This window comes from Arachis duranensis, chromosome 7 (assembly GCF_000817695.3).
Source record: "Arachis duranensis cultivar V14167 chromosome 7, aradu.V14167.gnm2.J7QH, whole genome shotgun sequence".
Lineage (NCBI taxonomy): Eukaryota > Viridiplantae > Streptophyta > Magnoliopsida > Fabales > Fabaceae > Arachis > Arachis duranensis.
The window spans coordinates 7,896,828-7,918,840 of record NC_029778.3 but is presented as its reverse complement, the minus strand read 5'-3'; the positions used below and the strand labels follow the sequence as shown (position 1 = coordinate 7,918,840).

General features: G+C 39.9%; 1 long non-coding RNA gene across 2 annotated transcripts; it reads left to right on the top strand.

Annotated features, from left to right (window-relative positions):
• Positions 1–10,088: 10,088 nt before the first annotated feature.
• On the top strand, positions 10,089–11,976 carry LOC107496893 (uncharacterized). 2 transcript variants are annotated; one of them, XR_001593671.3, is made up of 3 exons: positions 10,089–10,579; positions 10,908–11,108; positions 11,790–11,976. It is a non-coding gene; the product is annotated as an uncharacterized LOC107496893 (long non-coding RNA). The 2 variants fall into 2 exon arrangements; XR_001593672.3 differs by having other exon boundaries at positions 10,094–10,579; positions 10,919–11,108.
• Positions 11,977–22,013: the final 10,037 nt, after the last annotated feature.

The window sequence follows — 22,013 nt, the reverse complement described above, 5'->3', positions numbered from 1 at the left end:
TCATGAGTTCTCCAACTTTTCATGCTTTCTTTCTTCATTTCCTTGATCCAATCTTTGCCTCCTAAACCTTAAATCACTTAAAAAACATATCAAGGCATCTAATGGAATCAATGTGAATTAAATTTATTTATTTTAAGACCTAAAAAGCATGTTTTCACTCTTAAGCACAATTAAAGGAGAAGTTATAAAACCATGCTATTTCATTGAATAAATGTGGATAAAAGGTTATAAAATTTTTCCTGCAATCACAAGGTCATCAACATACATCAAAACAACTAGGTGGACATCATTTTTATAGAGACTAAACAAGGAATGGTCTTTTGTGACTGCTGGAAACCAAATCGAGTAAGGGCAGAGGATAATTTTGCAAACCAACAACGCGGAGCTTGTCGCAAGCCATAGATGGATTTTTGAAGTTTACACACTAAGCTTGGCTGAGACACTTGGAACCCGGGTGGGAGCTTCATGTACACATCTTCATCAAGGTCGCCATACAGAAAGGCGTTATGGACATCCATTTGGTGAAGTTTCCAATCCCGGGCTACTACAACGGCAATAGTTGTTCGAATGGTCACCATCTTTTCCACCGAGAGAACGTTTCATTGTAATCTAGTCCTTCCACTTGTTGATCTCCAAAGATGACCAAACGTGCTTTGAATCGCTCGACTGACCCATCAGAATTGTATTTAATTCGATAAACCCACTTACAACCATAAGCTTTCTTTCCTGGAGGAAGAGGTGTGAGCTTCCACGTGTTGTTAACTTCCAGTGCTTGAATTTCTTTGGACATGGCATCTCGCCATCGCGAATCTGTGACAGCTTGGGAGAAGGATCGAGGTTCTTGCTCGGCTTGTAATGAAGCAAGAAAATTGCGGTGTTGGTCAGAGAAATTATTACAATTCACAAAGTTTTGTATAGGATAGGACACACCTGAGGAAGTTGATGAAGTCGGATTCTGGATGGAGGGGCTCTTTTGGACAGTGGCAGTGGTGACAAAGTTGCGCAACTTGATGGAGGGAATTTTCACACGGTGTCCACGGCCAAGGGGGGCTTCGGTTGCGGTTGGTGACAAATCAGAGATTGGCACCGTTTTCTCGGCGCTAATTTTGTGGCACCGTTTTCTCGGTGCTAATTTTTAAGGGGATAACGACGTCCTCGTCTGGGTCATCTCGGAGCTCATGTCCCCCCTGTCTTGGATGTCAGGAGCTGTGGGTGAATGTTCTAGAGTCTCATTTTGATTTGGAGGAATGGGCTCAGCTGTGGGAGAAGTGGAAATTGACCTAATTGGAGTGTTCTCTTCAAAAACATGCTCCAGCATTAGGGGCTCAATTTGGTCAACTTGTGAGTTTGCTCTTTGGGCTTCAAGAAAGGGAAACGCACCTTCATGAAATGGACATCATGAGAGACAAAAAAAAATTTCTTTTCCAAATCAAACAGCTTCCATCCTTTTTGCCCAAATGGATACCCGACAAACACACATTTCCTACTTCGACTGTCAAATTTGTCATTTTTCCTACTTTGGTTATGAGCATAACACAAAGAACAAAAACTCACAGGTATTTATAACTGGGAACTCTTCCATGAATAATTTCATATGAGAATTTTCCTTTCAACACTAAGGACGGTGTGAGATTGATTAGGTGCTCGGCAGTTAAAATGCATTCTCCCCAAAACTCAATAGGGAGATTACCTTGGAATTGCAAGGACCGGGCAACATTTAGAACATGCCTGTGCTTGCGCTCTACTCTTCCATTTTGTTGTGGAGTTCCGACACACGAAGTTTGATGAATCACTTCTTGTTGCATAAAGTACTGCTTTAAACACATGAACTCTGTTCCATTATCGGATCGCACCATTTTAACGCATTTATTGTATTGTTTTTCAACCAAAACAAAGAAATTTTTCAATGTAATAGACAATTCCGTCTTTTCTTTTAACAAATATATCCAAACATCCCGTGAGCAATCATCCACAATGGTTAAGAAATATGAAGCTCCACATGACGACGGAGTTTTATAAGGCCCCCACAAGTTACAATGAATTAAATACAAAATACTCGAAGCATGACTATCACTTAATGGAAACTTATCTCTTGTTTGTTTGTATTTTTCACAAACTTCACAAATTTTATTCACCTCTTCGCTAGTACATTTGTCACTCACATTGGGGATCATTTGCACAATTTTAAATGATGGATGTCCCAATCTCTTATGCCACAGAGTCAATTTATTTTCAGCTTTGACATGACTTGCTTGAGCCTTGTACACACCACGATACCAATAGAGCCCATCCTTCTGTTCACCCACTCTAATCATCTTCCTCGAAGTGCGGTCCTGCATAATACACAGCTTGTAAGTGAATTGTACAACACAGTTTTTTTCATTAGTCAATTGTGGAACAGAAAGCAAGTTGCATTTTAATTTTGGTACATAAAGGACATTTTTCAACTGAAGTCTTCCGTCAAGAACCACAGTTCCTTGTTTGCAAGTAAGCACCTGCTCACCGTTAGGCAACCACACTGGGCATCCTGAAATGGTCCTTTTTTCACACAAATTTTTCAAGGTACCTGTCATGTGGTTAGAAGCACCACTATCGATGATCCACAAATCCCGAATTCTCTTACCAGTCATTTTCTCAGATTCAGCTGATTTTTGTTTGCTGATCATATCAACCAATACCTTCCATTGCTAACTAGTTAAACCTGTCATGTCAAGATTCTTTTCTTCTAGGTTATTCACATGACTTCCACTTCCTCCAGTACACGCCACATTAGCACGTGTTTGAGCCCCTCGGTTGCGCATCCCTTGTCTTCCTGATCCTCTGCCAGTGCCTCTTCCTTCGTGCCTTGGCCGGTCACTCCACCACTCTGGGTAACCCACTATTTTTTCACATCATGCCCATTTTTGCCGCACTTGGAAGACGTCACGGTCTTTTCTCCATGTTCACCTCCCCTTCTAACCTTGTTGCCGACATGCGCCGTAAGTCCCACAACCAATCCACTTTCATCCGCGGACTTGGTGATTGTCTTCACCCTTTCCTCTTGAATTAACATCGTGTACACACGATTAAGTGAAGGTAAGGGATCGGTTGCAAGGATATTCGATCTCACAGTGGCATAGATGACATCATCAAGGCCCATGAGGAGTTGGTGAACCTTTTCTTCTTCCCTTCGCTTCTCAAGTTGAAAGCCAATTGAACACTTGCACCCACCACAAGTGCATTTGGAAATCTGGTCACAATTTGCAAGTTCATCCCAAAGTATTTTCAACTTTTCATAGTACGCAGCCATGGACGCACCTTTTTGCTTACACCTTGTCAAATCTGCTTTCAACTGCTGTATTCGAGGTCCATTCACAACGGAGAAGCGTTCTTTGATGTCCTCCCACAACGTCTTCGCATTCTCTGCATACGCCACGGTGGTCCGCAAGCTTGGCTCGATTGTATTCAAAATCCACAAAACAATCATGGATTGGACCGTCCAATAATCTTCAAGTTCAGGTGCATCCTTTCCTGGTTCTGTGTGAGTCCCGTCAATGAATCCCCACTTTCTCCGAGCTCGAAGAGAAATCTTCACTTCCCTCGCCCATTCGTCATAATTTTTTCCACGTAATTGCACCTGCGTCATTATGTTTCCTGGGTTATCACTCGCGTTGAGGTCGTATGGCGAGTGAGTCTTCTTCTCGTCTCCTCCTGAGGAGTGTGGTTTGTCTCCGATGGTCTTCTCTGGCTCTGTCGCCATGATTTCTCAGGTCATCCTCTATTTTATGTGTTTCTCAAGTTAGACTTTGATGCCATAATAAATAATGGTAATCAGCCTGTTTTCTCTTTGATACAAATTTTATATATGTATATATTCTAATCAACAAATCACAGCAAATTTTTTCCTAATATAACAGCTTGATTTGTTATCTTAATTTATTCCTACCAAAAATATATATGATAGATTGCTATATAGATAAATAACCAAACCTTCTAATTGACATTTCTATATATAACTTATGTTGACCGTTGTTAAAAATCAATAGAAATAATTCAAATATGTTAAATACCAAACACAATAAAAACTAAACATATTAAAATTCAAACATATTAAAAGGTATATAATATTTTAAATTTTTATTTTTCTATTTAATTATCACATAGTCAAATCTAAAGGTTGGTTCGGGTTCTATACTTCCAGCAAACTAATTACTAGAGAGAGTCATTATTTTGGTTCAGGTTTAATCTGATTACTAGTTAGTTTCAGAACAATTTAATTAATTCGGTTCGAATTTAAACAAGTAATCGGATACCCAATATCCAGAATCACCTCTATTTTTTTGTCATATTAAATTGCATGCTCCTGTACATGCACAATCTTATTATTCATCACATTCATGCGAATTATTTTTATTGATGTAATGTTATGTAATTAAATATCAATAATTATTTTATAGTGTATTAAAATTAAATTATATTACAAATAAGATGTTTGAATAAAAAATATAAATTAAATATAATTTTTTATATGTTAAATAAAAATATTAAATATTTATATTTATATTTTCTCAACTAATGTATTTAAATATTTTGACTAAATCAAGTTAGGTTAATTTAATAATTAGTTTACTAATTTAATTAAGTAAGTATCAGAATTTAAGAGATACTGTAAGAAGTGAAAAAAAAAACTTTAACTAAATTATAAAATTAATGTTAAATTAGAATTTACATAAAAATAAAAATAATTAAATGGTTTTCATAGTTGACTCGTTTCATGTTTTTTAACAAAAAAAAAAAGAAGAGAGAACCCACGTCCCAACTCGTTAGCACCCCTTTTCACCCCGTCATTTGTGAACACACCCCCTACTTTCTGAAGCAAAGAAAATTAGTACCAAACCAAAACCCTTCCGTAGCTTCCCTTGCACTCAAAGTTCGCCAGCCATCCGTCTATCTAGCTTCCTTCGTGCTCCAAGTCTTCAACCCCTGTTTGCTATCACCGATCGTAGCTGCTTCTTTGAGCTCGGCGTCTGTCGTCTTTGTCTGCTCAGCCGCCGTTTGTTTGCCGCACTCAACATGTTTGATGAAATGCTTTAACCATATTTCTGGTTAGTTTTATAATTTCTAGTTTTTAGAAACTTAGTAAGTTGATTGCATGTAAAATTAGAATAATTGGATCTTAGTAATTAGGAAATTTTAGCTGCACAAATAGCATCTTTGCAGAAAATATATTAGCATGACAATTCCACTTGCATTAGTTTCTTCTGGTAAATTTTAACTGTTATTGTGAACTTGTTAATTTGCTAATTGTTCTTGTGTTGTTGTTCTTCTGTTATTTTTTATTTTTTATTTTTTATTTTTTGCTTTTGTTGTTGATCCATCCGTTGGCTATAATTCGGCCCAAGTAAAACTATAAATCGGAATCCGGTTGAAACTAAATACAGTACATGTTTTAATCTCCTAACGGATTTATTCTATAAAATCAAATAACTACGTGCCAACCCAGATGAGCACAGGAATCTCTCCGCAAATCTCTCTAAAGAAGAGCACTAAAGAGCAGTTATCACCCACTCAGTAACAACTCCACAATATTAGACCCATTAAGTAACCGCTTGTAGCACAACAATTCTATAAATATATCCACTCCTGACATGAAGGAGGTACGTTATTCATTCTGAATATCTCATATTTATCTTCTACTCTTACTAACTTGAGCGTTGGAGTCCTTTTGCAGGTGCCCAACGCCGCCGTTCTTACAAGAAGACGATGTTCCTTCCTCTCACTCCTAGGGAAAGCAAGTTCAAGTACTAACAGAACAGACTATACCTCGGAGACCTCTTTTCACGCAGGAACATTTGGCGCCCACCGTGGGGCCAAAATTAAATAACCCCACAAGAACCTTTTGTTATTATTTTTACAGGTCCATAGTGATGATGTTGTTCTCCCACCTACTCATGATGAACTGATAGTAATGAACATCACTCTCCAAGTGGAAGCAAAGAAAATGGCCAAAATCTTCTGTCCTCGTAGGACCCCAACAGGAGTAGGACCAACTGGAGCAAAAACGAGAAAAATAAGAAAGGAGCCGAAGAAACTAATTTCTGCTCCACTGAAGTTTATAAAATTGGAATTATATTCGAGTTTTGAACCAAATTTAACAATCTTTTACAATATTTTTAAATAAATTTTTACAAATTTATCATTTATTCGCTTTATTCCTTATTTACATTGCTTTGCTCTAATCATCATATTTATTATTATGCCGAATTTCTGTTTTTTCTTCTTATGTTGCCGATTATAAAATTTTTAAGCAACTTATCCTGGTAATGACATTTTCTTATTGATTTTTAGGAAAACATCATAATACATAACTACTTATTCCTATTGACACGTATATTTTCTTATTCTTTTTCAATTGTCTTCATGTATTATTGGAAACTTCTCTATTTGTTGTTTATATTATTATTATTATTAGCAATTACTACTTGTTCTTCAACTAATTACTCAATGTTCGTGTTGTCTTATTCATGTTTTTTCAATTATTCAAAATGACGGAGTTTAATTTTAATTTATGCAATAAATTCAGGATATGTATTTAACAAAATTTCTTCTTAATGTATTGGTAATTGGAACAGGACATCTTTAATGTGTCTTCAATTTTTCACCTTCAACTTATGAGAATGGATCTCGATCATACGTGAACACATTTCACCTCCTCCTCCACCTCAAGTTATAACTTATGAACCTTACCTATAAGTCGCGATTGACATTTCTACTTCGGTAAAACTATGCATATGTATAATCTAATTTGCTCATATAAATCTTTTATGTCAACTTTCAATACATCATAACTTCTTACGAGGTATCTACTACTCTATATATTCTAATTGCTTCATATTATGTATGTATCTTATCATTTCACATATCAAAATCAATTAATCAATCTTTCGGAAAACAAAATTGGCTATTAATCAATCCAAAAAAATGACTTTTTACCAATCGAAACAAATCTTTATTATTCACTCAATATTCAATAATTAATTGCTTTGAGTAAGAAATTCGTCAATAAGTTACTGTGGGTTGGAAAAATTCTCTCAAGACAATTGATTCGGTCAATGAATACATATTTTTGAACTTTTCAGTTCGCGTCAATCAAATACTATATGCAATCCATGAAAAATTGTTCTCAAGCAGAAAAGTATCCCCACACAATTATATTGATTGAACAACTCTTACCACTCAATTGTTTTTGAATAAATATTGACTAACTGACTAAATTTGAGGGCTACATCTTTTTTATTCAGCTTTATTTATTTGTTTATCTATTTCATCTGTTACTACCAATTTTTTTTTCATTTTTTCCTCTTTTCAATCTAACAAGTTGAGTTTGGGGCTGCCATAGTCACAATTCCGATTTATAGGTCGGAAGCTCAACCTGTTTAATTAAAAATTTTCACAGGTCAAGTTTGGGGGCTATGATCCATCCGTTGGCTATAATTCGGCCCAGGTAAAACTATAAATCGGAATTCGGTTAAAACTAAATACACACGTACTATATCAAGAGTACGTGGAGAGTACATATTTTACTCTCCTAACGGATTTATCCTATAAAATCAAATAACTACGTGCCAATCCAGATGAGGAATCTCTCCGCAAATCTCTTTAAAGAAGAGCACTAAAGAGCAGTTATCACCTAACAACTTCACAATATTAGACCCATTAAGTAACTGCTTGTAGCACAACAATTCTATAAATATATCCACTCCTGACATGAAGGAGGTACGTTATTCATTCTGAATAACTCATATTTATCTTCTACTCTTACTAACTTGAGCGTTGGAGTCCCTTTGCAGGTGCCCAATGCCGCCGTCCTTACAAGAAGACGATGTTCCTTCCTCTCACTCCTAAGGAAAGCAAGTTCAAGCACTAACAGAACAGGCTATACCTCAGAGACCTCTTTTCACGCAGGAACAATTGTGATTTTCAGTTCTTGAACTTGTTAAATTGATCATTTGCTAAATTGGTGGGATGTTGTTGTTTTAATTTGCTAAATTGTTAGGTTGCTGCGATTTAATTTGTTGGATTTTCTATTTAGGTCTCGTTCTTGTTTATTTGCTAAATTATTGTTGTGTATTTATTATTGTCTTGGAGATTATTGCTGGATATTGGTGATCATTGATTTATTATACGCTTCATGTTTTCATTGTTTTCTTCTTCTGAAAAAAAAAAATCAGTTTTCATTGTTTTGATGAGTGTTTGTTTTGTTTCAAAAATCAATTTTTTTGTGATCAGTGCTCAAACTCTGAATGTTGTTCTGCTAGTTTTGCTGTGTTTATTTTCTTTCAGAAATCAATTTTTTGTGATCAATGTTCAAACTCTAAATGTTGTTCTGTTGTTTTTGTTTTGTTTCAGAAATCAATTTTTTGTGATCAATGTTCAAACTCTAAATGTTGTTCTGTTGTTTTTGTTTTGTTTCAGAAATCAATTTTTTGTGATCAATGCTCAAATTCTGAACCTTGTTCGGCTGATTTTGTTGTTTCAGAAATCAGTTTTGTGATCAATGCTCATACTCTAAATATTGTTTTGTTTTAAGGCCGTGTTTGGAAAAGGTGATTGATTTCTGAATGTTGTTTTGTTTTTGTTTTAAGACCGTGTGTTGTGTTCAATTTTCATTTTGTAAGAAATTCTTTGAGTTATATAAGAATTAAGGAGGATTATTTCAATGGTATTACTTTGGTGATTCTGGTCTGCTACAAGCTTGAACATAGAATTGAAGAGAGAAACCCTTTACTATTTTATTATTGAGAAAAGCTCTGCATACAAGTCATTAGGGCTTATATGCTTTACAAGTTAATTAACGAATAAACCCCAAAAACGAGATGCAAGGTCTACGTTCTTCTTCTTCTTCCTCTTCCTCTTCTTCTTCTTCTTTTCTTTTGTTTCTTGCTTTCTCTTTCTCCTTCTTCTTCTTCTTGCTGCACGTTCTTCTTCTTCTTTTCTTTCGTTTCTTACTTTCTCTTTCTCGTTCTTCTTCTTCTTGCACGTTCTTCTTCCTCTTCCTCTTCTTTTCTTTCTTTTCTTGCCTTTTCTTTCTCCTTCTTCTTCTTGCTGCACGTTCTTCTTCCTCTTTCTGTTCTTCTTCTTTATTTACGTGCTTTTTTCTCTGTTTTCTTTCTTCGTTATTCTCGATTTCCATTTTTTTGACATCAAATGAAATCGTTTTTGAAGAAGAAGAAGCAGAAGATGAGGAAGAGAAAGAGAAAGAGTTCTGAAATATGCATAAGGTGTACTTCAACGAATTTTGGGTGTATTTCTTAAATTCTTTGGGTGTATTTTTATAATCCTTTGGGTGAATTCCTGTAACCGTTTGGGTGAATTCCTATAACCGTTTGGGTGTATTTCTGTAATCGTTGGGGTATATTTCTGTAATCGTTTGGGTGTATTTCTGAAGTTCCATTATCTTTAAATTTGGCAAGAAAATTATTTTCATGGAGGAAGAAGAAGAAGAGTCGTTCATAATGCATGGTGAGTAGCGCGCTTTGGAAACAGAAAGTTGTTGAATAACATGCGTTTTATTTACTCTTGAATGTGGAAGTGTGTAATGCGTTAATTAAATGTAATGCGTGTGTTTTATTAGATTTGTAAGACTTCTAAGCCAAAAAAACTTGTATGCGTCGCAGACCTCTTTATTATTGGCCTATTTTTGGTATTGCATATCATTGTAGTTTTTTTTATTGATAGAACTAGTTGTTTATAATCTCTTTTGAAGTAAAAAAAATGCAGGAGAAGAGTGTTTAGAACTAATTACTTTATTCATTGAATTTTTATTGAATTAGGTATTTATTATAAACGGTTTTTTTAATCGAACTAATAAACCAATAATTAGAGTAGTTCGATGACCGGTCTGATTTTCAAAACCTTGATTATATGAAACTGAAAAATCATTGAATTTTAATAATTTATTTGTATATTTAATTAAAGTAGTTTAACTACGGTTTGACTTAGGGGTGTTCAAAACCGATCCGGACCGAACAAAACCGATCGACCGAACCGAAAAAACCGAAAATCGAATAAACCGAAAACCGAAAAAACCGAAAAAATTATATTTTGCTGTTTTTATTGCGGTTCGGTTCGGTTTTCGGTTTTGACAATGAAAACCCTAACCGAACCGAACCGAACCGGTTAAAAAAAAACAAATAAAACCAACCCCCCCCCCACCCCCCAACCCCCTCACAGCATAACCTAACCTAGCCGCCAACCCTCACATTCACTCTGCGCTCTCTACTTTCGAAACCCACTCCCAGTCTCGCAGCAGCCAGCACCTCCCACTCCCAACATGCGTGAACCCCTTCCTCCCACCATCTCCCTGCGCTAATGAACCCCTTCCTCTCACCACCTCCCAGCGCCACCGAACCCTTCCAGTCTTTCACACAGCGCCGCCGAACCTTTCGTCCCAGCACCTCCTCGCAGACAGCACCAGCCAACACCATCGTCGCAGAGCCAGCACCACCCGCGTCACCACCCACAGCATCGTTTCTGGCCTCGCGGAGACACGGATAGCAGCCGCCATCGAGTCAAGTCAGATAAGGAGCCTCCAATTTAGGTATTCAATTTTTGTTCAATAATCATTGATTCATTGTTGTTCAATTTCTGTTTCAGTGTATATTTGTTGCTAATTTTTGTTCATGGTTTAATTTATTGTTGATTTTTGTATATTGTTGTTCAATTTCCATTTCGGTATATATTTATTTGTTGCTGGTTTTTATTCATGGTTTAATTTATTTGTTGTTGATTTACTGAAATACTCATCTGACACTTGCTATTTACCACCACCACAACTAACAACAATAATACTAATAACAATAACAATCACTCATAAACAGATTTTGTTTTAAATAGTTAACATCAAGTAATTAGATGACATTGTTTAGGTTTTGTTCAGGAATTGCTGGTTATTGAATTATTGTTCAGTGTATTGAGATCAGCGTATTATTCAGTTTATTGTTAAGAATTTGGTATTGTTGGATTGCTGGTTATAAATTTCTGGGTTCTGGCCATGATCAAGAGTTCAACACAGCAGCTCCCAGTCTCCCACCACACCACTGACCCCAACATCATCATCGGTGATAACGGTAATTCCAATTATTTCCCCTGATTTTTATGATATAGCTTTTATGAATCTTATGATCAATTTATTATAATAATTGTTCAATTTTCTTAATTACCCCATGGGGTTCAGCTTTTCAATTGTTGAGAATTCTGGAAATTTTAATGCTTGATTCTTTTGTACGCGTGGCGCTTTTCCAGCTTCCATTTGGGATCTCTTTTTTAAGCTTATAGTTTCTTTGTGTTTTTATGATCTTATTTGGTGCATAAAATTAATATCGTAGCTGGATTGATTTGATGCTGATCCCATCTGGTTCCCAATTTTTCCCCCAATACCATTGACATCCAAAATATGAACTATTAATGCTTTTGCAGTTGTTCACAGCTTCTAATGACTAATCAACTTTTCATAATGTAATTATAGTAGTCACTTCATTAAAATTGTATAATATGGGAATTTTTGTTAAAACAAAAAAAAAATGTAAAACTTTGAGATTGTAATGGGCACTTCAGTATTACTTGTAATCCTAGTTGCTAGAAACAATTAATATGAATTGAGGCACCAGTGACAAAGCTAATTGAAGTTGTAGTCTGTTTGTTTTCATTTCATATATGTATTGTGTTCAAAGTGTATATGTAATATTATGAGCAGTAGTTTATTTATGGAGAGAAGTTACTTATGTAGCCTTCTTGTTTTATTATTATAGGAGTTGGGAAGTCATGTCTTCTACTTCAATTCACTGGCAAGCGCTTTCAACCCGTCCATGACTTGAAAATTTATTTTTATCTTTCAGTTGTGTTGACTACTGAACTTTTAAACATCTTTAATTGTCGTATTTGAATTTCTTTTGTCGTTAAATTTCATTAGATCAAGACTTTGTTAGTTATTGTGTATTCGTGTTTGTCGTGATTGAAAAAAACCGAACAAACCGAACCAAACCAAACCGATTTTATTTGGTTTGGTTTGGTTCGGATGACCTTGAGAAAAAAACCGAACCAAACCGAACCGCAGTTTAATTAAACGATCGGATCGGATGACTTTTCTCTCAAAAACCGAACCAAACCGCACCGCGAACACCCAAAAATGTATGCCTTTAATAATTTACCTAATTATTAGTAGTCTCTTTCAGTAAGCAATCATAATAATTGTTGCACAAAAAATACACCCAAACTCTTTGCTGCAAATCAAATATAGCAATTAATTAATTAATTATGTTATGTTAGACAAAAATTAGCCACTAAAAACAGTTATTGACATAAAATATATATTAAAATATAAATACATATTAAAAATAAAATAAATTATATATATTGTTACGATGGATAATCGGAGATTAATGGGTTGGACAAGTTTGGCTGGCCCAATCGTCTGAACGATGAAACGTCCAAGTGGGTTTGTGCTCCGAAACCCCCCGTCCGACTTGTGTAAGGGAGAATGGGGGGTGGTACCTGCAAAGACACTCCGATGTCAAAGTCAGCAAAGGGGTAAAATAGGTCTAGAGAGTATTGGGCTTCTGAGATACCTGAGAGGTGTTAGTGTATTTATAGGGGTGAACCCATAACCACCGCTGAAGTAGTTCCGCCTTTTGAGGTGGATAACCGCCCCCTTTATCTTAGGGAGGTTGAGATATGGCTCCTGGAAGTGGGTAGAGAGATTTTAGGGGCAGCTACTCATTTGAATGAGTGATTATCTGCCAGCTAATCTTCATCCCCGACTTCTTTAGGGTTAGTTGTGGTAAGAACCGACTTCGTAGGGAGGAGGTCGGTACAAGGCGAGGCTCAACCCTTTTGGGTTGGGCCTTTTGTTGGGACCTGGGCCTTATCGTTGGGTCAGGGTATGAATAGTGCCCCTACTCGAGCCCAATTTCTTTTAAGATTTGGGTTCGAGTATTCTACTCGGGGTCGTAACCGACTTGTGAGGGAACCGACGTGATTGTTTGCAACCGACGTGAATTTTCGTGACTTTTGATTTTTACAGTTACGTTTAATCAAACGTCGCGTCCGTTAGGGGTATGCGTAGGTATTAATTATCTTGGTAACGGTGCATTCATTAATGACCGCTTTCATTTTTACCATTATGCCCCTAACGTGCTTATAAGTGCTTCCCCCTTCTTTCGTTGTTTCGTTTCTTCAATTTTTCAAATTTTTCCTTTCATCTGTTCGTGGAACACTTTCGTATCTATTCGTGGAACACTTTCGTTGAAGGCTTTCATCTTTCTCTATCCCTTTTCAGGCAAAGGTTGGTTCTTTCTTCCCTTTTATTAAGTGCTTCTGTTTGCATGCCTTTTATTTTCTTTGGAGAGGGAGAAGGTGACGCCGTAGGTTTCTGTTAGATTCCATGCCCCTTAGGAACTCTCGTTTTTTATTCTTTTTTCTTTTTCCTTTGTAGGTTTTCATCGTACCCTAGGGAAAAATGTCTTCTGTAGAAGTTCTTGCTCAGTGGGTTGATGTTACGGTCTTGGGGGAGGAACCCTTGGTTGATGCCGAGTTTATCACCAACCTTCGCACTCATCACCATATTTGTACTTCTGAGGAGGATGAGCCAAAGTATGAATTGGTGGTCCCGGGTCTGGAAGACTGGGTTTGTTTTGGGAGGGATACTGAGGAGGTCCCTCATTTTTTCTACATGTATGAAAGCATGATTACCCGTTTGGGTGTTTTTCTTCCATTTTCTGATTTTGAAATAGCTGTTTTACGTCACTGCCGAGTTGCTCCTACCCAACTTCACCCCAATTCTTGGGGTTTTCTGAAAATTTACCAGTTTATCAGCCATGCCTTAGATTTTCCGACTTCTTTGAGGATTTTCTTCTATCTTTTTCACATGACCAAGCCCTTCAGTGGGCTAAATAACAAGTAGCAATGGGTGTCTTTTCAAGCCATACAAGGTCGGAGAGTTTTCACCTTTTTTGATGAATCTTTCTATGACTTCAAAAATTATTTTTTCAAAGTTCAAGGTGTAGAGGGTCACCACCCCTTTTTCCTGGATAAAAATTCTATTCCTCGCTTTCCTCTGTACTGGTTGGAGGCCTCCCCCTGTGAGAAATATGGTTTGGATGACTTGGATGAGGTGGAGGCAGCCATTGTGGGGTTCCTTCGAGAAGTGTGGGGGAGGGCCCCATATCTGGATACCAAAAAATTTCTCCAGGGGTCGCCGACCTTTGTCCAGGCACAATTAGGTAGCCTTTGTCTTTCTGCTTTGTTTCTGACTTGTATCTTGTTTTTCTGACTTGTCTGACTTTTTTGGCTACTAATTGCTTTTTTCAGAGATGGCGAAGAGGAATTCCAGTGAATCTTACCAGAGGGTCCAGGAGGCCAAAGCGAGGTCCCGTGCCAGAACCGGCAGCACCAGGGTAGCTAGCTCTCCTTTTCCTCTTCCTCCCCCTTCTTCCCAAAATTTGGGGACCTCTTCTCGTCCTATTGTTGTTTCCTCATCGGCCTCTTCTCAGCCGCCCCCTTCCCCCCGATCTTTTCCTGAGCCAGACAAGAAGAAGCGCAAGACTTTAGAGTCTTCCTATTCTTTTGAAGGTGAGGCTAAGGTGGATGCTCCTGCATTTATCCGGAAACACATCTATCCCTATACCCGTATAGGTATGGATGATGTTTCTGTCCGGAACCACCTCACTATTCTGGCTCAGGAAAATATCAGGGCGGCGGCGGTGTGCACTAAGTTTCTTGATATTTTTGAGAAGACTCCTCTTAACTCTCTAGGTTCAACTTCGAGGGTTGAAGAGTTGGAGGAAAGGCTTCTCATGTATCAGAAACATGAGAAGGAGTTGAAGGAGGAGGTCGCTAAATTGAAGGAGGAGAGGGATGGCCTTCGGGAGAAGGGGAGCAAGTTACAAGCCTAATGCAATATGGAGGAGGACTTGAGGAAGAAGGCGCAGGAGAGTTATTTGAGCTTGTTCAAGGACCTCGTGGAGGTGAGGAAGGACTTGTTGAATTCTCGGACTGCTTACGCCGAGTTGGAGGACTCTATTGCTGAGGGAGCCGAGGAGGCTTGGAGGATTTTTCAGGAGCAGGTCGGAGTCCTTGCTCCCGATTTGGATCTCTCTCCTTTGGACCCTGACAAGATTGTCATTGATGGGGCCATTGTGTCTCCTCCCCGACCTGTGTCTGAGTCCGAGTTGAAGACTCGGGGTCAGAGAATCATAGACTCTCCTCTCCGACCAGACGACGCTCCGAGTTCTTCCAAGGCTCTCGAGACTTCTTTTCCAACTCCTGTGGGTGCCCCTCTCCTTGGTCCTGATGGCGTTGCGGCCAATCTTCCTGATTCTAGTGGTGATCCGACTACTCCCTGTGGTGATGCTTAAAAAATTTGTTGGCTATATGGGGGCCCGGCCTGTGGGTTTCCTTTTTTTAAACTCTCTCTTTTTTTATGTTGGTGGTGGTAGTTGACATTTTATTTGGCCTTTTAAAGCCGTAAACAAAATATTTTAGAAATACCCCTTTTTTGGATAAGGGGTTTAAGTTATCTTTCGTGTGCATGCTTTTTCTGTTTTTGATACTTAGAAAATTTCTTCGATTTTTTCTTGAAAAACCTTTTCCTTTGGCCTGTCTGTCCTTCTGAGCTTTTTTCGCTTTGAGAACTTAGGACAGTCTTTTGGCTTTTTTAATAGGTTTTTCGATCTCTTTTTCACTATTCCTTATACTCAACTTTGCGGTTTATTGAGTTTTTATGACTTAGGTTATTTTTGCGATGCGTTTTTCTTCTTCTCGATTTTTCATTTCGATTTATGGGTCGAAGTGTTTCCGAGCTTCTCTACTTGGGTTTTCATTTCGACTTATGAGTCAGAGTGTTTCCGAGTTTCTTACGATCAACTTTTATAACCTCTTTACACCGACTTGTACCTCGTCGTTTTATCCTGACGACCATCTAGGTCGGTTCATGGGATTTTCACGCTTTGTCGAGCTTAAGTCGGCGCGTTTCGTAGAAAGAAAATAAACGAGAAGGAATTTTTATAAAAGATATTTGAAAAAGATCTTTATTTATTTGGAAAGGTACTTTTACTACTACTAAGGGCTTTTAGCAACTTATTTCCCTTAGGCTCTACTATGATGCCTCGTTAAAAACCCTTCTTCAGAAAAAAACCCTTTGTTTTTTGGGAAAAATCGTGAAGTAGGGAAAAGAGTACATCAGGGAGTAGAGTTCGCTTTTAACTATAGTATCTTTTCATGTTGCAAGCATGCCACGACCTTGGTAACTCGGTGCCATTTAGGTCGGTCACCTTATAATAACCTTTTCCTAAGACCTCTCTAATTTTGTATGGTCCCTTCCAATTAGCAGCGAGTTTTTCTTCCCCCGATTTGTTGACTCCAATGTCGTTTCTGATCAATACCAAGTCGTTTGGGGTGAAGCTTCTTCGAATGACTTTTTTGTTGGATCTGGTAGTCATCCTTTGTTTCAACGCTGCTTCTCTTATCTGAGCTTGCTCTCGAACTTCGGGGAGCAGTTTGAGCTCCTCTTTGTGCTCCTGTATGTTTCCGATCTCATCGTGGAGAATCACCCTTGGACTTTGTTCGCTGATTTCTACTGGTATCATGGCTTCTACGCCATAGACGAGTCGGAAGGGCGTTTCTCCAGTGGCAGATTGTGGCGTTGTCCGGTAAGCCCATAACACTTGTGGTAGCTCCTCAGCCCAGGCTCCTTTTGCATCTTGTAGTCTTTTTTTTAGTCCTGCCAGTATGACTTTGTTGGCTGCCTCGGCTTGTCCGTTTGCTTGTGGATATTCCACCGAGGTGAACTGGTGTTTGATCTTCATACTGGCCACCAGGCTTTTGAAGGTAGAGTTGGTGAACTGGGTTTCGTTGTCTGTAGTAATGGAATATGGTATTCCAAACCTTGTGATGATATTTTTGTAGAGGAACCTCCGACTTCTCTGGGCTGTGATGGTGGTTAATGGTTCTGCTTCTATCCACTTTGTGAAGTAGTCTATTCCCACAATCAAGTATTTGACTTGTCCTGGGGCCTGGGGAAAAGGACCTAACAAATCCATCCCCCATTTTACAAAGGGCCATGAAGAAGTTATACTGATTAGCTCCTCGGGGGGAGCCACGTGGAAATTTGCGTGCATTTGGCATGGTCGGCACTTTTTCACAAATTCTGTGGCATCTTTCTACAAGGTCGGCCAGTAGAATCCAGCTCGGATTACTTTCCTGGCTAATGACCTGGCTCCGAGATGGTTTTCGCAGATCCTATTATGAACCTTCTCTAGTACCTTAGTGGTCCTTGAGGTCGGTACGCACTTCAACAATGGTGTTGATATTCCTCTTTTATAAAGGATATTTTTCACCAGGGTGTAATATTATGCTTCCCTCCGAATTTTCTTAATCTCTTTTTCCTCTTTGGGGAGGATGTCGAATTTTAGGTATTCGATCAAGGGATTCATCCATCCGAGGTTTAGCCCAATTACCTCTAGGATATCTCGTTTGTCCTCTACTTTTACCACAGAGGGTTCTTGGAGAGTTTCCTGAATCAAGCTTCTATTATTCCCTCCTGGTTTGGTACTTGCTAACTTGGAGAGGGCGTCTGCTCTGCTGTTGAGATCCCGAGTTATATGCTTAACTTCGATTTCCGCAAAGTGCCCTAAGTGTTCCAGAGTTCTTTCCAAGTACCTTTTCATGTTCGGGTCTTTAGCCTGATACTCTCCATTTATCTGGGAGGTCACCACTTAAGAGTCGCTGTATATCACCACTTTCGTTGCACCGACCTCTTCTGCCAGTTTCAACCCTGCAATCAGGGCTTCATACTCTGCTTGATTATTTGAAGCTGGAAATTCAAATTTGAGGGATACCTCTATTTGGGTTCCCCGTTCGTCAGCCAGTATTATGCCTGCACCGCTTCCTGTCTTGTTTGAGGATCCATCTACGTAAAGTTTCCATGTAGTTGGCTTCTCTTGATCTCCCGCGTATTCTGCTATGAAGTCGGTGAGGCATTGGGCTTTGATCGCTGTCCGGGTTTCATAATTTAAGTCAAAATCGGAGAGCTCTATTGCCCATTGAACCATTCTCCCTGCAACATCCGTCTTCTGGAGGATTTGCTTCATGGGCTGGTTCGTTCGGACTCTTATAGTATGTGCTTGAAAGTAAGGCCGTAGCCTTCGTGAGGCTATTACTAAGGAGTAGGCAAACTTCTCTAGTTTGTGGTACCTTAGCTCGGGGCCCTGCAGGACTTTGCTAATGAAGTAAACCGGATGTTGTCCGACCTCGTCCTCCCTTATCAGGGCTGATGCGACAGCTTTGTCTGCTACGGACAAATATAGGATGAGACCTTCCCCGACTAGAGGTCGGGTCAAGATCGACGATTGGCTCAAGAATCTTTTGAACTCTTGGAACGCTTCTTCACATTCTGGAGTCCATTTGAACTGGCATCCCTTTCTTAGTAAAGAAAATAGTGGAAGGGATTTGAGTGCTGACCCTGCCAAGAACCTGGAGAGAGCTGCTAGTCGGCCTTTCAATTGTTGGACCTCTCTTAGGTAGGTTGGGCTCTTCATTTCAAGGATGGCTTTACACTTATCGGGATTTGCTTTGATATCTCTCTGTGTTAGCATGAACCCTAGAAATTTTCCAGCCTCCACCGCGAAAGTACACTTTGCGGGATTTAGCCTCATCCCGTGCAACCTTATGGTGTCGAAGACTTGCGAGAGGTCTGTCAAGAGATCAGCTTCTTCCTTAGTTTTCACTAGCATATCGTCTACGTAGACTTCCATTAAGCTCCCGAGGTGGGGGCGAACACCTTGTTTATCAGCCTTTGGTATGTGGCCCCTGCATTTTTTAGTCCAAATGGCATGACCACGTAGCAGAAATTTTCTCGGGGCGTGACGAACAATGTTTTCTCTTGGTCTGGCTCATACATAGGGATTTGGTTATATTCCGAGTAGGCATCCATGAACGACAAGTATTGATACTCCGAGCTAGAGTCTACTAGAGTATCAATACTTGGGAGTGGATAAGGGTCTTTGGGACACGCTTTATTTAAGTCGGTGTAGTCGACACACATCCTCATTGGCCGTTTTGCTTCTTGACTAGCACTACGTTTGCTAGCCATGTTGGATATTTAACATCTCTAATGAAGCCGGCTTCTAGGAGTGCCTGTACTTGCTCTTCCTCCGCTAGAGCTTGTTCAGGGCCGAGCTTGCGCCTTTTCTGTTGTACAGGTCGGGATCCTGGATACACCGAGAGCTTGTGGGACATAAGCTCCGGATCTATCCCAGGCATGTCGGAGGCTTTCCAGGCAAAGAGGTCAGAATTGTCTCTTAGGAGTTTAGTCAACCCTTGCTTCAGGGTTTCCCCTAGGTTGGCTCCTATGTTGGTATTTTTTCCTTCCTCTTTGCCGACCTGTATTTCCTCGATTTTTCCTCCTGGCTGTGGTCGCAACTCTTCTTTGGCCCTTGCTCCACTGAGTTCTATGGTGTTGACTTCTTTGCCTTTTCCCCTTAGGTTCAGGCTTTCATTGTAGCACTTTCTTGCCAATTTCTGGTCCCCACGCAGATTAGGGCATTATATGCTGACCTCACGTCAACGACTATGAAGTCTATATTCAGAGTTTTGGATTTTTCTCCTTTTCCAAAAGTAGTGTGGAGGGGCAGGAAACCCAGTGGTTTTATTGGCGTATCGCCTAGCCCAAACAAGGTGTCGGGGTAGGCTCTCAGCTCCCTTTCGTCGAGCCCTAGTTTATCAAACGCAGGCTTGAAAAGGATGTCTGTTGAACTTCCTTGGTTCACCAGAGTTTTGTGGAGATGGGCGTTGGCTAGGATCATGGTTATCACCACCGGATCATCGTGTCTGGGGATTATTCCTTGCCCATCTTCCTTTGTGAATGAGATGGTAGGAAGGTCGGGCGATTCACTTCCGACCTGGTAGATTCGCTTGAGATGTCTTTTGCGAGAGGACTTGGTGATCCCCCTCCCGCGAATCCGCCTGAGATCATATGTATGTGTCTCTCCGGAGTCTGCGGTAGTGGGTCTCTTCTGTCCGCATCATCTCGCTTTCTCTTTCCATGATTGTCCGACCTCTCCATGAGATATCTGTCAAGTCGGCCTTCTCTGGCCAGCTTTTCTATCACATTCTTGTGGTCGTAACAGTCGTTTGTTGAGTGACCATATATTTTATGGTACTCGCAGTAGTCGCTGTGACTCCCCCCTTTTTTATTCTTGATGGGTCTGGGAGGCGGCAGCCTTTCAGTATTGCAAATTTCTTTATATACGTCCACTATGAAAACCTTTAGAGGAGTATAATAGTGATATTTCCTGGGTCTGTCGAGACCGAGGTCTTCCTTCTTCTTGGGCTCCCTCTCCCTTTCTTTTATCGAGGGAGGGTGCCCAGATCTCCAACTCGACTCTCTCAGTCTGGCATTTTCCTCCATGTTGATGTAGTTTTTCGCTCTCTCCTGTACATCATTCAAAGAGGTGGGGTGCCTTTTTGATATGGACTGTGAGAAGGGACCTTCTCTAAGCCCATTTACCAGCCCCATAATGACTGCCTCGGTGGGCAGGTCTTGAATCTCTAAGCATGCTTTGTTGAACCTTTCCATATAATCCCGTAGAGGTTCTCCGACCTCCTGTTTTATTCCCAGGAGGCTCGGTGCATGCTTTACTTTATCTTTCTGAATGGAGAACCGCATTAGGAACTTTCTCGAGAGGTCTTCAAAGCTGGTGACCGACCTTGGAGGGAGGCTATCAAACCACTTCATCGCTGCTTTCGATAAGGTGGTCGGGAAAGCTTTGCAGCGTGTTGCATCAGAAGCGTCAGCCAGATACATTCGACTTTTAAAATTGCTTAAGTGATGCTTTGGATCTGTGGTTCCATCATAGAAGTCCATATCAGGGCTTTTAAAGTTTCTCGGAACTTTTGCCCTCATTATGTCCTCACTAAAGGGGTCCTCCCCTCCTGGGGGTGACTCTTCTCGGTCGCCGTGGGAGTTCCGACTTTTGAGGGAGGATTCTAGCTTTAAGAGTTTTTCTTCTAACTCTTTTCGTCGTTCCATCTCCTCTCTTAAGTGCTTTTCTATTTGTCGCTCCCGCTCCTGTTCCAGTTGTTCCAAGCGACCTTGATGGCCATGGAATAGCCCCATTAGTTCGGTTGTATAGGGTGCCCCATCCTTTTTTGATTCACGCCCCTCGGAGGAGTTCATCTTCGGATTTTTAAATCCGGAGGTGCCTTCCCTATGTTGGTCGTTGGTTCCCTGGTGAAGGGTTAGGTCTGCGTCATTGTTTCCGGTATCTAGATTCTCTTGTTCAGAATCTGATGCCACATGACCATCTTCCTGTGACATGTCCGCCATTACTGGTTGATCTCTCGGGTCCCCGGCAACGGCGCCAATGTTACGATGGGTAACCGGAGATTAATGGGTTGGACAAGTTTGATTAGCCCAATCGTCTGAACGATGAAACGTCCAAGTGTGTTTGTGCTCCGAGACCCCCGTCCGACTTGTGTAAGGGAGAATGGGGGTGGTACCTGCAAAGATACTCCGATGCCAAAGTCAACAAAGGGGTAAAATAGGTCTAGAGAGTATTGGACTTCTGAGATACCTGAGAGGTGTCAGTGTATTTATAGGGGTGAACCCATAACCACTACTGAAGTAGTTCCGCCTTTTGAGGTGGATAACCGCCCCCTTTAACTTAGGGAGGTTGAGATATGGCTCCTGGAAGTGGGTAGAGAGATTTTAGGGACAGTTACTCATTTGAATGAGTGATTATCTGCCAGCTAATCTTCGTCCCCGACTTCTTTAGGGTTAGTCGTGGTAAGAACCGACTTCGTAGGGAGGAGGTCGGTACAAGGCGAGACTCAACCCTTTTGGGTTGAGCCTTTTGTTGGGACCTGGGCTTTATCGTTGAATCAGAGTATGAACATATATATATATATATATATAAATATATTAATGATTAATTTTAGTGTACGAATATCATTTTTTTTTTTAACTTAAGCAAGGTCAT